Source organism: Cryptomeria japonica, chromosome 1 (assembly GCF_030272615.1).
Source record: "Cryptomeria japonica chromosome 1, Sugi_1.0, whole genome shotgun sequence".
NCBI classification, from domain to species: Eukaryota; Viridiplantae; Streptophyta; class Pinopsida; order Cupressales; family Cupressaceae; genus Cryptomeria; species Cryptomeria japonica.
Window position 1 is genome coordinate 410,632,038 of NC_081405.1, and position 16,407 is coordinate 410,648,444.

Below are 16,407 nucleotides of genomic sequence, written 5' to 3' on the forward strand. Positions count from 1 at the left end.
TAGCGCTAGTCTGCGTGAGCAGAAGCGCTAATTTAAACAGTAGCGCTGAAAGAAAACAGAATCCCGAGTAGACAAACACGTTGAAAGTATGTCAATAGCGCTGAAACGTGGACAATAGCGCTGAAATGTTGTCAAAAGCGCTGGAACATATTCAATAGCGCTATCTTAGTGTCAATAGCGCTAAAAGAAATCATTGCAAAAGCGCTAAAACGCGTTCAATAGCGCCGAAGCGCGACCTATGTGGCAATTTCAACAAGAAAAATGTTAATTTCAAAAATAATCATCAGAAGGTTGCATGTTCGATTCACGTCGGGTTCACCAAATGATGCCCTCCTAAATGACACAATTGTTAGTTCAAGATCAAACAACACAAAACACACAAGATGTTAGAGTTAGTCAATCAAAAACCAAAACAAATGAAGGCATACCAAGAGAGATACTAAAAACACATGCTAATGAATCTAACTAAAGAAGTAAAACAATGAGATATCTCCAACTATCCCATAGCATGATATTAGCTCCTTCTCCCTTGTTCCTCTCCTCTCCAAGTTCCAAAATAGTGTAGCTCTCAGTAGCTTTTTGCACTATGGATGCTTATGGAGGATTGAGATTGTAGTATAGCTCCAAACATGAAATGAAAAGCTATTACTATGCTATTGATGCTAAAATGATTGATTTTACCAAAAAGACAAGATTTTAGTTATGCTATGCTTAAATGCTCTCTAAAATGGCTATAGTCTAAATGCATACAAGTTTTCAGGATTTGGATTATGAAGGAATGGGTTCTATTTATAGGAAAAATGGAGCAATGGATGGTTGAGATTGAGTAATCTCAACAAGGGTCAGGATTGAATGATTTCAAATCCATGTGAGGGCTTTCAACCCAATCCCAAGATGACAAGTGTCAATGTGAGATAGGTTGAGAGGAGAGGGAATAAGCATTAAATGCCTAACATGACTTTGGGATTTTGAGTCAAGGTTGGTTGAATGAATAAACTCTTTATTCAAAGAATAAAGCTTTTATCCAATGGATAAATTCTTGTGCAAATGTGAAATGGATGAATATGGTCAAAACAATAAATGTTTGGGGAGACAAGATTGAAATAACCATAAATGGTTATGTAAGAGACATAAATGGTCATGTAAGAGCCATTAGTGGTCTTGGAAGACTTTGGGGGTTAATTTGTTGAACACACAAAGCATTAAATGCTTTTCAAAGACTTTGGAGTCTTTGAGAAGTGACTCCATTTTGCTTAGGAATGTGACAATAATTAGGGGATGGATTAGGTTAATTAGGAAGGGGTTAGAAGAATCTAGAAGGGGATTAGATTTTGGAAGTGGATTTGGTGGGTGAGGGAAAATAGGATTTTATTAAAAATAAAAATTCATTTATTTCAATAAATGTGTGCAAGTTGCATTTGTAGGAAAATGCAAGTGGGGTGGGGATAATGATTTAAATAAATGTTTTATTTAATTTATTTAAAAGAGGAAAAGGGGATTTAATTAAATAAATTGATTTTATTTATTTAATTGATTTGAATTGGATTTAATGAATTAATTAAAATAAATTGAATAATTTATTTAATTAATAGAAGAATGTTTGGGGATGAATTAATTAAATATTAATTTAATTAATTGGTGGCTAGTGGATTTTTAATCAAATAAATACGAAATATTCATTTAATTAAAATGGACAGATTTATGTGACTACACTTCTATTAGGTCTATAATAGCTATTGCTGCAACCAAAGGTTGGGAGCTGCATCAAATGGATGTTAAGACAACCTTCCTTAATGGTTTCATTGAGGAGGAAGTCTATATTGAGCAACCATAAGGTTATGTAATCCATAAAAGAGATTCTCATGTTTGTAGGTTGAAGAAAGCCTTATATGGGCTCAAACAGGCTCCTCGCACTTGGTATGAAAGAATTGATAAGTACTTACTAAGTTTAGGATTTTCCAAGAATGATGTTGATGCTAACATTTACTTGAAAGTTTATAATGATGAGATGCTTATTTAAGTTTTGTATGTAGATGATTTATTCCTCATTGGTGAAAATAAATTAATCATGAGATGTAAAAAGGAATTAGCCTCAGAATTTGAAATGAAGGATTTAGGTCTAATGCATTACTTCCTAGGGTTAGAAGTATGGCAAAGAGCTAATGAAATCTTTCTAAGTTAGGGAAAATACACTATTGATATTTTGAAAAGATTTAGAATGATAGATTGTAAACCTATGCGTACTCCTATGGAATCTAACTTAAAGAAGTTAAGTGTTTCTGTAGCTAACTCTAATTTTGCAGATCCCTCTGAGTACATGCAGTTGATTGGCTCCCTGATGTACCTAGTCAATACTAGGCCAGATATCTATTATGTTGTGAATGCTCTTAGTCAGTTCATGAGCTCACCTAAACATGTTCACCTAGTTGCTTCCAAGCACATTCTAAGATACCTGTGCAGCACGATTGGTTATGGGCTGAAGGATTCACTTAATACCCCAATCCTCTTGAAAGGCTACTCAAATTCAGATTGGGCAGGAAGTGTCAAGGATAGGAAAAGTACTTCAGGCATCTGCTTCAACTTGGGCTCTGCAGTGATCTCTTGGGCATGCAGAAAGCAATCTTTGGTAGCATTAAGCACTGTAGAAGCTGAGTACATTGCTGCATCTGTTGCATCCAGAGAAGCAGTGTGGCTTCGTAAGCTCCTCGTTGGATTATTTGGTTGAGATAGTGATCCTACCACCATTCATTGTGATAATCAAAGCTGTATAAAGATGTTAGTAAATCTTGAATTTCATGATCGGTCCAAACATGTGGAAACACACTATCATTACATTCAGGATATGGTGCAAAGAGGTGCCATTCATCTAAAGTACATTAGCACAGATGAACATATTGCTGACATCCTCACCAAACCTTTATCCAGAGTGAAGTTTGAGTACTTCAGAGATAGACATGGTGTCATAGAAAATGGAACCCTGATTGAGAGGGAGCTTCAATCTCAGTGACTATTTGTAGCACTTTGAATCATTCCTTGCTTGTGTGCAAGAATGAATTACATCCAATCTATGCTTGTGTGCTAGATGGATAATTGTAATAATGTAAAGACCCACTGGTGTATTACACTTCCTATGCTTGTGTGCTAGGTGGAAGATGTAATTCTATGCTTGTGTGCTAGATCCATTCTATGCTTGTGTGCTAGATGGAACTTAAAGGTTCAGAGTATGTATTCTCCTCCTCCCTAGTTAAGAAGGAGTGTTGTTTGTAACTAGGGTTATATGGGTTTGGATTTCCTTAAGGCAACATCCAAACCCCCTTTAGGACCGGGCCCTATCCTAGGGTAACGTGACCCTATCATATGCACAACCCAATACCACGCTATGCTAAATACACGCCATCTAATTTATTGGTGCTAAAAACCCAAGGAGGCCAACTTGCATTCAAGGAGTAAAACATGTGTATAAATAAGTGACAATTTACAAGTCAATACACATTCATTCATTTTTCTACATGCAAATGAGAAAACAACTCTACTCATCAAGTGCGAATTAATAAGGAAGAAGGCGAATTCATCCAGACTTATACAAATTTGTGCAAGATGACATAGGTGGTGTTGTACAACTTGAAGGACATAGAAAGAGAAGATCTGCTACACAAATAGATCAGATCTGACAGAAAAGCTAAGTATTGTAATTGTGCATTTAAGAGGAGAATATATAATCTGACCTGTGGGTCTTTCATGCTGGGTTTTTCCTCCTTGGAGGTTTTCCTAGGGTATGCTTGTTTGTCTACTATTTTATTTCTGATTTATGTTGGCTTATTAAATATTGCAAATCTGATTACAATCTAGGACATATTTAATTTATGTTGGCCTAATAAAATACTGCAAATCTGATTACAACCTAGGGCATAATCAATTATATAAATCTGATTAACATACCTAGGGTTTAAAATTATAGGAACGACCCAAGTGGGAACGACTAACGTCAAGTACTCCAACCCATCCCCTCTCATTGACCTTAATGGATTAGAGTTATTAGCTTCTCGGGAGGGCAGGCCTGCTAAAGATATGCACTAATGAAAGAAAAGGATGAGTCTAGCTTTCTGATCACCTAAGAAAGGTGAGAGCATACTCACCTATCATCAAAACACATGATACATGATTGTTCATTCCCTTTAGCAAAAATAAGTGTGCCTAGAAAATTTAAAGAAGACATAAAGTTTGGTTGAGTCTTCCTAGTCAACCTGGAAAATAGATACAATAGTAGTCATGATGTGTTTTGGTGAAATGAAGCTTTGACAAGCGCAATCTTTGACAATCGTCCTGCAAAAACTAGATAGGTTATCAAAAAACTCACAAACATACCAAGGTTAGCATTAGTAATAGTTAAATTGAAGCATGAAAACCCTAAAATGCAATCTGCTTTGAAATCACAGAAGCAAAATTTCATACGACACTATTTACCTGATCGTACCAGTATCCTTCCATGACCGTACGAGTGCAAAATGGAGCTCATACAACAATTCAGTATCCTTAAAAGCTCATACAAGTAAGAAAGAATTCTCGTCTAAGTGCACAAAGGAGCTCATACGAGGCTGAAAAGGAACTCATACGAGATTTTGATTTAGATCCGACTAGAAATGAAGATTTGATGATGCTAAGAGGCCAAAAATGAGATTTCTGGCCCCATGGTGGGTGCCAAAATGTCATGCCTGTGAAGTGTGATACGTGTAGCTGCAACACAAACACTCAATAGATCATTACAAGCATGGTTAGAAAATAATAAGCAAATGAAGATGAACCATGACAAAGCGACCTATCGCCTCCTAAGAGATGTGAGTATGGAGTATGGATAAGCAATCCTAGTGACTTGACTACACCTAGACGAAGGATTTGAAATGATAATGATATGAAAAGATGAGATTGATTATGCTAGATTGATCCAAGAGACTATTTAAGCTAATGATATGCATGATTAAGTTATGATGATGGTGCAATTAAGCTATAAAAGGGATTGATTAAGCTACATGATTCAACAATTATGTTAGAAAATAATCAAAATAAGCTAATGCAATTGCCTATAACAATGATGCTCAAATGATATGCCTAGAGTAACAATGCCTAAATTAATAATGAGATGGGATCCTTATTGCTCCAAAATGGGGGGATATTTATAAGATTTCCAAGGCCAGGGGTGAGGTGGCAGGAATCAATGGTCAAGATTGAGTCTGAAGATATCAAGGGTGCAATTGGAGGAGGTTGGAGGAAGGGACACTTGTCATCTCTGTGGTGACAAGTGTCAAGGAGCTTTGGACATAAAAGGGCAAGTGTCCAAGAGAGGAGACATGTGGCCAAAGTGCCATGTGTCTCAAGAAGAAAATATCCACACCATAGGAGGTTAGGATAAGGAGGTTAGGACGTGCAAGATAGGATAGGGTTAGTTAAACCCAAAGTTAGGTGGAATGGTTGAGGTTAGAGGGATAGTTAGGCTAGGTGGTTAGAACTTAGGAGGCATGTGGGTAATTTGAATTTAAAAATTCAAATAATAGAAAAAGACTAACTAATTCTCAACAACTCATAAATTGATTTGTTTTAATTAATTAGAGGATTAGAAGAATTGATTTAAATGGGGGGAAGATTAATTAATTTGAATTAATTAATCAAAGGGGACTATGGAAATGAACTTAATGAATAAATCTTTAGATTTATTAATAAGTAGATGAAAGGGAGAATTTAATCAAATTGCCTAATGAATTCAATTAAATTAGGAAGGGGGATTAATTAAATAATTGATTATTTAATTAATTATCTTCAAACCATTTTTAGGTGTATACACTTCTTTTAATAGAACATCTTCATAGTTGAGTAACAATTCTTTTTCTTTGCTGTATTTTTCCTTGTTCATACCATCTTTGATAACACTTTCATTTAATTTTTCCAATTCTTCCTCTATATCTTCTTTTATCCTAAAGATGTTCTTAAAGTGATCTTTATTCCATTGTATCATTTTATGTTTAAGATTTTTTAATTTTGAGTTAAAGCAAAACATTTTGGATCCAAAGAATTGTTCTTCCTTCCACCATTTTTCCAGTAAACTTAAGAAATCTTTGTCCTAAAACACATCTTTTCAAACTTGAAAGGACAATTCTTGGGTTTCTTCTCTTCTTCCACTTTCAACAAAACAAGGAAATGTTGTGATCCTCCAGTGGTAAGAATTGAGGAACTAAGAGTATTTCTAAACATTGTCAAATATCCTTCAAAGAAAAACCTATCCAATTTTTCTGCTATTTGATTGGAGCCCATCCTCCTGTTATTCCAAGTAAAAATACCATTATTTGTCCTAATATTCATCATGTTATTGTTCCAGACCCACTCTCCAAAGTCTTTTTGAGCTTGAGATTCTTGCTGAATGCCCCCTCTTTTTTTTCTAAGAGATCCAATATAGCTTTGAAGTCCCCCCCCCACAATATATTCTGAATTAGGGTTCTAAACCAAATAAGCTTCTATTTTAGCCCATACTGCCCTTTTGCTAATGTTGCTATTGGTCCATAGACATTGATAAGAAAAAAACTTAGAGATGTCAGGATACTTTTGACCCAACAACCTTTCCAATACAATTTATTTGTAACATTTTCAACACTTACTTTCCTTGGGTCCCATATCACAACTAACCCTCCTACTGTTCCTTCTGCTAGGCTATTTTCCACTTTCCAAATTTCCAATTTATTACCAAAATTATTCATTTCATCATTGTTTAACTTAGTCTCTTGAAGAAAGACTATGTCTTCTTTAAAGATTTATAAATTGCACTTTACTAAGCGTTGTTTGTTAGGGGCGTTCAAGCCCCTAACATTCCAAGTTATGACTTTCATTTCTCCTAGGGAAGGCTCTTCCCCTTCCCAACATTTAGCAATGAGGTAATTTTGACTTAGTCTTCTGCTGATATTGCCAATACCCTTAACTCATTTAGGGACTTCCTCCCTCTCTTTATTGTAGACTTCCCACATTTAGGGGTTGTTTTCTCAAGATAGTTGCATGCTAATCCCAGTTTTCCTATAGTACTAATATTATCTACCTGCTCGGTAATATCTAGATCTTCACCAAATGCCTCTTCAACCATCTCCTTTGCATCTAGCTCTAAAATATCTCTTATTAGCCTTTTCTTTTCCTCCAATACACTCATAGATTCCACCTCCTCTATATCATACTCTAACTCTAGTGGGCAATTAATTCCCATCAAATCATATAGCACTTTTAATTCAGGTGGAATTTGATCTGCTTTTGATTCTTGGATTTTTTTTGGCTCCAATCTATCAAACCCCACTCTCTCATCCTTTTGATGTGTAACATCATCCCACCGTTCCTTCTCCTTGATGCCATCTACCTCTATTATGAATTATTTCCTTATATCCTCCTTGAATTGTACTACTGCTAAATTCTAATGCATGACAACTCTACTATCCGAGATTTTCATATCTGCATTCTCTGGGTTCATGGGTTGCTTAATCTCCAAACTCTCTATCATGTTTTCAATAATGAAACCCCCCATGTCATGATTAAACTTAATATCAATCCCCTTAGTCTTTGGAGGCTCTATGTTTGACTTAACTAGGTTTTCTATCTGATCATTGTCTAATATTACATCACCAAGGATGGGACCTTAAAAGAATTTTGGCCTGATATAGTAGGCCTCCTAGGTTGTGAAAATTTCCAAAGGATCTAGGTCCTAACCTGAATATCCATATCTACCAAGATTTTAACCTCTATCACTTCAACAAAATTCTCTTCCACCCTAATAAGGGAGCCCAGAGAATTACCAATCTCTACTAAAATATCCAAGTTTAACAGTTCTACTGACAAATATGGGATTCTGATTGATTTTGGAAAGTTTTTTGGTTTGTATGTTGACAGATTAAAATTCATTTACCAATATAAAAAATGAAAATTGAACCCTTTATAAAATACATGCTTACCAAATAATAGTTTTTATTTTAAAGATTCTTCTTTACAATCTATGAAAAGAAAATTATCTGAAAGGATAGAGATACTTAGCTCATTCAGAAACACCCATTTCCACCAATTCACAATATTTTGAAAGGGTTTCCTTATTCTACTCCATTCTGCAAACAGACCATGTTGCTGATAGTGATTCCCCCTAGCCTCCATAGATTTATTGTGAATGATAAACACTTTATAATCTTTCCTTTCAAGTTGTGGCTTGTATTTCTTGTTCATGAATCCATTATTGAATTCATGACTTTGAGATCCATAATTCCAAATGTTTATTTTCTGATTGGCTCTGGGCTATGGTTTTCCCCAAGAATATGGTTTTCTAGAAAATTTATCTTGATTATTGTCACGACGCCTTATATGCATTGCATTCATGAAGGCCGCCTTTGAATTTCCCTTATTATTTCTACAAGCCCTGAATTTTTGGTCAAACCTACTCTGATTTTTCATAGGGCCTATATTGATTTCTGTAGTTGTCCAAGGGTTAACCCTGTAGAATTTTGACCTAGGCACCAAACTAAGGCAATTTTGTGCTAGTTTTTCAAATATTTTTATTCTCTTCGATGTGACCACTTGCCAAACATTGTTGTAATTCTCCTCTGTGGCCAAAAAATTGTTTATCCATCCACTGCTGGGTATTGTGTTGTGTCTGCCTTTTGTATTTATCCACCTAACCACCATTTTCAAATACTCATTGCAGACGGTGCCCTATTCTATCTGAATTTTCCCTAGAATCTATTTTGAGTACAAATGCCTTACCTTTATGTGTTCTTAAATCAGTATTTGGGATGAGATGTTGTGACCCTTCCACCTTACCATGGATCCTTGGCATAATTTTATTAGGCCTTGTTGCTTGTTGAGGGGGATCCATAGGAATACATTTTTCTCCTGACGCCACATTTTTTGGGTATATGGTCCTTTGCCAGAGTTTTCCAGTTCTACTAGGTTGCCAAGATAAGGTTATCGAGAGAGAATGATTCTTATTTTGTCTTTGTCTCTTTTGTCACATTTTTGCATTATTTAGAGTAGAGCTTTTTTATTCATAAATATTTAATTTTTTAGCTTCTTATATTTAATGATTTTTTAAATTTTTTTGATAATGAAATGATGCAAATTACAAAATCTTATGGCTCAATTTGGATGATGTGTCCCCTTTTGGTTTCAAGTGTGGAGGTTGACCTAAACATTCAAACACATAAGAGACATAGACAAACCTACTCAAGTGAGATTATCAATATTTGTATGCATAATACACCACAAGAAAATATGGCAAAAAATTCTTAACTAGGCTTTATAAGCTCAACTAGGGGATGTCATATAAATATACAAGTTACTTGAGGCCCAAATCTGTAGATGACAGAGAATAATGTGAAACAGTTGGGAGGAGATGGTAACCTAATTTCCAGCTTCAATTCCCTAAGGTACTAATTTATTTGGGGCTTAGCCAAGATTGAAAATATTCTACTTCCAAGAGGGGAATCTTTTGATTCACCCTCCACTCTTTATAGTCTGTAGGAATGCAAGAGTTAAGGTCATCCCTTAGGGTGGTCAAATCCTTAAGAAGGCCTTAAAAAAAAAAACAAGACCTCTTATTTTTGTGCACTTGAGGTCACCCTATAACATAAGAGGAGAGCATACGTAAGTGGTTCTTTCTTTTCAAAATAAAACTTGTTCATTTTAGATCCAAATCCAAATGTGAGGGGGGGTTGATTTTAAGCCTAATTTTTAAATATACGGAAAACACACTTAAAATATTTGTATGAAGTAGAAAATAATTGCAAAAATTGATTTCTTATGATTTTATAATAAATTTGATTATTATTATTATTTAAAACAGTTTTGTATGAAGTTATGAGAATTTTAAGATTGCAAAAAATAAAGGTTGAATTTGAATGGATGCACCTTATTTTCGAAGAAAGATATGGAATATGATTTACAACCCATTATATAGCTCCAAGTCCACTTTCCAACTTATTTTTAATTTTGAAAATTCGATGATAGACTGAAAAGTTATGCTTTCTTTCATACAATTTCTTTTTCAAGGAGCGTAGGTGCCAATCCATAGGCGCATGCGCTGATCGACAATCAATTACCAAAATATGCAAGGTAACTTGTTATTTTGATTAAATATCAAGTCAGAGGCACAAAAATTAGGCAAAAACTAAACATGGTTTTAGCCCTACAAGTTGATTAGACACTAAAATATCAAAAACACTGGAACCAAAAAGTGTTAAAAGACAACTAAATAGGAGGTATTGATCCAGAAGCACAAATTCTGAAAAGAAAGATGTTCAAATGTAGATACTAAAAAGCATAAAATTTGAAACAAAAGTGTAGATACTGATCTGCTATCTAGAGCTTAAAAAATTCACAAATACTCAAATTTGAGGTTAGAAGGGACATGGGTCCCACCAAGCGTGCCAAAATTAAGAGGATAAAAATACGATGGATAACTTCATAAAATAATAGGATCTAAAGAACAATAACCATTATACATTATCTTCTTGCTTGAGCTAATGCAGAGGCACCTTTCTCCACTTGAATTGCTATCTTTTGATTATTGTTGATGGGAGGAATGTGCTTGCTCAAACCAAAAAGATCATATTAGTATGAAGATAGATTGAATAGAAAAATGGGCAACATAAGGATATGAATAAGGTAGATAATAAAAATGAGAGAAAATGACTCACTTTATAGATTTTCCATTAGAAAAATCAATGGCCAAGATTCAATGATTAATGGATGGTCAGGATTGCTTGGGAGTGATGGAATGGATTGGGGGTTTAACCTTGTGACAAGTGCCACAAGGAGAAGGGATGTGTAAGGGCTAAGTGTTCTTACACATGTGAAAACACATTGAGAAGATAATGAAAGAGACATGTCTATGACATGTGTAAGAGATAGGGTGGATTGTGAAGGTGACATTTCCATGACATATGTAAGAGGTAGGGTGGCTATGAGATGACCCTTCATCCTCACACATGTCTGAGTAAGAGGAGGGTAGGGACACTTGTCACATTATGGTAAGTTTAGATCTTGATCCATGTAGATGGATTCAAGGGCTAGGATTTAATGAACAAGGATTGAGAATGAGGAGGAATAAATAATAAGGAAAATGGTAATGAGTATTAATCAATTAATTATGTATTAACTAATTTATTTATTGGAGGGCATGTGGGATAACGTTAGGCATAATCAAATAAATATGCATTTATTTAATTAGAGATGAAGGATAAATGTGAAGGTTAAACTTAATTAAATAAATCTAAATTTATTTAATTAATGGTGAGGGGTTAAGATAAATGATTAATTAAATAAATAACAAATAATTTAATTGGATAGAATAGGAAAAGGTCATGTGTGCTTAGGTATGGACAAACTTATATTTCTATAAACGCATCTTGATAAAAAAAAGAGCATGCACCCCCATGATTTTTTTTAAAATTAATGAAAAAGTAAAATAAAAAATTTGATTGTGTATAGATTAGAGTCTAGTTTCTTAAAATATAATTTCTTTCAAATTTTGATGAATGAGTAAAATATGAAACCAAAAATACCATATGTAAATTTTTAACAAGAAATAGAGACACCATCAAAAAGAAATTAAAGATCAAAACTTTAATATAATTAAATGTAAAAAAACATGGTTAGAAATGTAAGAGAGAGCTCAACTTTAATACATTTTTTTTTAAATTGACATTGAAATACATGCAAACTTGATGAAGAACATACTTAAAATTGTGTCATATTTTTAGAATTTACAAAAACAACACTTGTAACTATTAACATGTAGGTCCAACCTTTTGGGATGAATGCTAAGGAAAATCCAACCCTAAGGGTTGGAAATACACAAAGCCGATAATAATGTGAATGCATTATATCACGTTAAAGTTTTCTTGAATAAAAATGATCTCACTCCCTCTCTAGACCTATCTCTCAAACTCTCTCTCCTTCCCTCCACTATCTACTTCTATCTATTTCACCTCTCTCCATATCCCTCTAAAAATATCTCTATATATCTCCCTCTCCTCTCTCCCTCTCTATGTATTGAGTATAATCTCTCTCTAAACCTCTCTCTAGACCTATCACTTTATCTCTCTCTCCTTTCCTTTCTCTTTATCCTTATTTAGACCTCTCTCTCTAACTCTCCCCCTTCCCCCCTATTAGAATTCCCAAATCAAGTTATAACGTGAGCATATTTTTTGGATTCACAAAAGATAATTAAAAAAGAATAGGGATCCTATGATTTAGGACCTACATGCTCTATTTTTTGCAATATTTTTTTTTATCCAACATAGAAATGCAATTTTTGTGATATTAAAATTCAATTATTTTATAACAATTCCACTACCTTTTTTATGTTATCAATGTAGAACTAAATTACACGTTTTTAAATTGAATTTGATTCTATGAACTAGTATTTTTATGCTTTTGGTGTAGGAATTCTAATTATTATATTTTTGTTTGAATTTGATAATAAACAAATATTGTTTTCATATTAATTCTATTAAATTGATGTAGAATTATAAAATTAATACCAAGGAAGCTGACAATAAGCTTAAATTTGGAGGAGTGTGAAGCTAAAAGATGAACTAGACAACATCGTGCAATTAGTGAAATAAAATCTCAAAGTTTAAGGTAAAATATCTTTGTATTTATATCTTTTTTCTTGCACCTTTTCAACATAGTTCATGTGATACATATCATCATGTTTTCACTTTATTGAAACCCAATCATTTACCCAAAGCACATAGTCATGAAGAAGAAAACAAAGGACCAAAGTCTCCACACTATAAATCCCAAGGATAAAATTAGCTCATTACACTCTATAGATGATTCACCATAAGATATTCAAAACAGTAATCCCACGTCTATTGTAATGTCTAATAGGTCTATCCTAGTGTAGCTATCCTTTACAATTAGGTTTGATGTTATCTATTTTTATTTTTCTCATTTCTACTTAATAAATATACTACAATATTCTCCCCAATATGCACCAAAATGCACCATTTCAACAAAAGATGCCTCATTGGATGATTACATAATATACAATTATATTGTAGTGTCGTAAATTGTATACCCTTAATTAAGGATGTCCAATTCCACGCTTAGGTTAGAAACTGACTTAGTGTGTCCCATTGCATCTTGCATTATAAGAAATATTTAGGTATTTAATTATTAATTTAATTAAATCTAAATTCCTCTCTCATCAATTCACATATCATAAAATTGGGCCCTTAACCCTAGGTGCATGCCTTTTTATTTTATCTTAACTTAATCCTAATAAAGTCCTATTTTCAAACTTCACGACACATTTTTTTGCATATCTACACATCTTGGATTGACCTATCGAGCTAGATTTAACTTTAGAATCATGATATCTTGCATCCAGGCTAGAAAACTGAAAAAAAGCTAGCCGGACCAAGTAGTATACTACCTGGTCCCGATCTTTTTTCACCAATTTTTGGGAGCTTAATTTGGAGGTCTTCTATTACTCAAATTCTGCTTGGTGTCAAATTTTATCAATTCTAAGTCAGCCTTTTATCAAATTGAAAATTAGGGTTTCATATATAAAGCCTTTCCTTTCTTCATTTTGGAATCATAATCTCACAATTGGAAAGGAGATCCTTGTGAAGTGAAAGGGCAATTTTGGGTGAAGTCTCAAATCAATAAATTCATCCATCAATCAAATCTTTTGATGAGGCCTATTTTATACATTTTTATTACAAACATTTCGTGATGTTTTAAGACTCCTGTTTTAATATCCTTAGGGATATATACTATGTGATGGTGTCTTTTTGAGTCAATATGTTGAACATATCATTTATATCCTAAAACCCCTTATAGTGATATTATAACAATTTAATTGATGCAATATACATATATCTTTATCTTTAGATGATATTATATGTTATGTTTTAATAATGATGAATGTTATATTTTTGGTATGTTAACCATGGTGATGTAGCTAGGTGGAAGTAGTTCAATGTTGCTAAAATAGGATTAAAGGCCATTAGGAAAACATGGGAAAACTTTGAAGGAGTCTGGGATAGAAAGACAAGAAGAAATCAAGACTATTATAACATGGATACCAACTATTTATGTTGTTTAAAGACTTCAGAGACTAGTCAAGGGGGCAATTGCTCTCCCATTAATTGCCATGTTAGATGATGAAGCAGATTTAGGAAAGGTTGTAATGAATGCAAATTCGTAACAGTGTCCTGTTCTATTTTAGTCTTCTTTGCTTCTTAGATTTTATGTTTCAATAAAAGTCCTCCTCCTATATACTAGGAGTGGAGTGGTTGTTATGAGAGGTTGTAAGGATTCAATCATTATAAAGTTCATGTTCAAACTTCTTAAAAAGTTAGTTTCTAATTTATTATTATATCTATTATAATGATCAAATAATTCTGAGAAGAAGAATAAAGTTCAGTTTTCAATTGGTCCAATATTTGATATGATTGTGTGAGCTTAGAAATTTAATTATATAGTTACTAGTTCAAGAGACTCATCCAAGGGGGCCCACTTGGTGAGGATTATACATGTTTACTTTCTGCAATTTCATTTTCCATGTTATCTTTATTTTTTTTCTAGCAAACTGATCATTGACTACTCGTGCAACTATTGGACTATAATTCTGTGACTATTCCTACAACCAAGGCAACACAAAGTAACCATTTTCATTTAACTAGGAAGTCTTTATTTTTAATAATGAAGCATCAATAGAATTTCTTTGTATTATAATGTAGTTAGAAGTTATTTGTTTGTGAAGATTCATTTAGCATTCCATATGTTCAAGTTTAGGATGAAATTACCTTCTAGAAGCTCTTAGTGCACAAACTGTGTTGTCCCATTTCAAGTTAAACATCATTGGGTTGATAAGATAAATGAACCTTTTTGATGAAGTCTAATAGCTGCTTAGTAAACAATTCATGTCTCTGAGTTAAGGTGTAGTACCTAGTCATCTATCCATTGTTTTGGACTAACATTTTTGGCACTGTTGCCAGGGATGGTGTCCAGCTAAGGGTTTTTAGGAGTTTGGGGTTTCAGTTGTTAATTGTTGTTAGAATATAATTTTCCTTTTCAGATTGGATTCACTTATATTAGTGTCATTTTTACTTATGCAGGTTCAATGATATTTGAAATATACCTGTATGCATATACAAAGAGATACTCTTGGGAGATTCCTTCCAAATCAAGATCATCTTGAGGAGTATCTAGCTATAGACCAGAATATTGAATTAGAAATTAAGCCCTTTGCAAAAAAATTTGCTGACCTAAACAATGACGTCTTAGAAAATTTCCTCTCTCCACCAAAACAACCTTTAGTAGGAAATCCTTTTGCAGCATTCGTAGTTTACGAAGGCAATATGATGGGACTTGGATTGAGGCAAATCCACCTCCACCCCCACCTCTTGATTTAATCTTCAAATTTCCTATTCCACCCCAAACAACTAATGCCAATTTGAAGAACATTCCTCTCACTACTCTTCCACATTTTTATGACCTTGTTACAAAACACCGAGATAATCTTCTTTTTAAGTTTGATGTGCTATGTAGGAGCTATGATTATACCACAAATGCACACAGACTCAAGCTATTTCCCTCTACTTTGAAGGATTATGCTCCTCATTTGTTTATGTCCTTAGGAGAATATTCTATAACTGATTGGGATATTATGAAGGAAAAGTTTCTAACAAAATACAAGGAGTACTATAGGGGGAGTGATATGAGGGGGGATGATATATTTAGAATGCAACAAAAGGAGGATGGGTCTCTAGAAGATTATGTTGTCCTCTTTAGTTTGAAGAAATCAAAGCATAACCAATTGAAGTCTCCCAGAAACTAGTTTTTCTAAGAGGAACCAATGAAGAATGTATAGATGCTTTGGATCTGATGGGAAGGTGGTGACATCACCCAAGAAACTTGGGATCTGACATTCAGAAACTCTATCAAAACTACTCTAGAGTTGAAATGAAGAAAACTAGAGGTTACAAGCCTTTATCAAGTAAATCTAACTCAGGAGTATCAAATATAGAATTGAGTAATTTATTGAAGGATTTCAAACAAGATATTATCAACAATATGGCTACAGAAATAGATACCCTTAAGAAAAAGAAAAAGCATGAGGAAGCAGAGGCAATGCTGGCTAAATTTTGTCCTCATTACAGACATATAAAAAGGGATTGTAGATGCAAGAAAGTGGCAAGCATAGAAATCAAATCTATGCAACCAAAACTTCATCCATTAAAGATGATGAAGGTCAAATTTTCTATGGAGCACAAAGAAGGCCATGGGCTCCAAGACAAGGTATACCTCAAGATACTTTATCTTTTGATGGTCCATACTCTTATGCACAAAATAATCCATCCTAATACCCTCAAAATTTTGGTAACT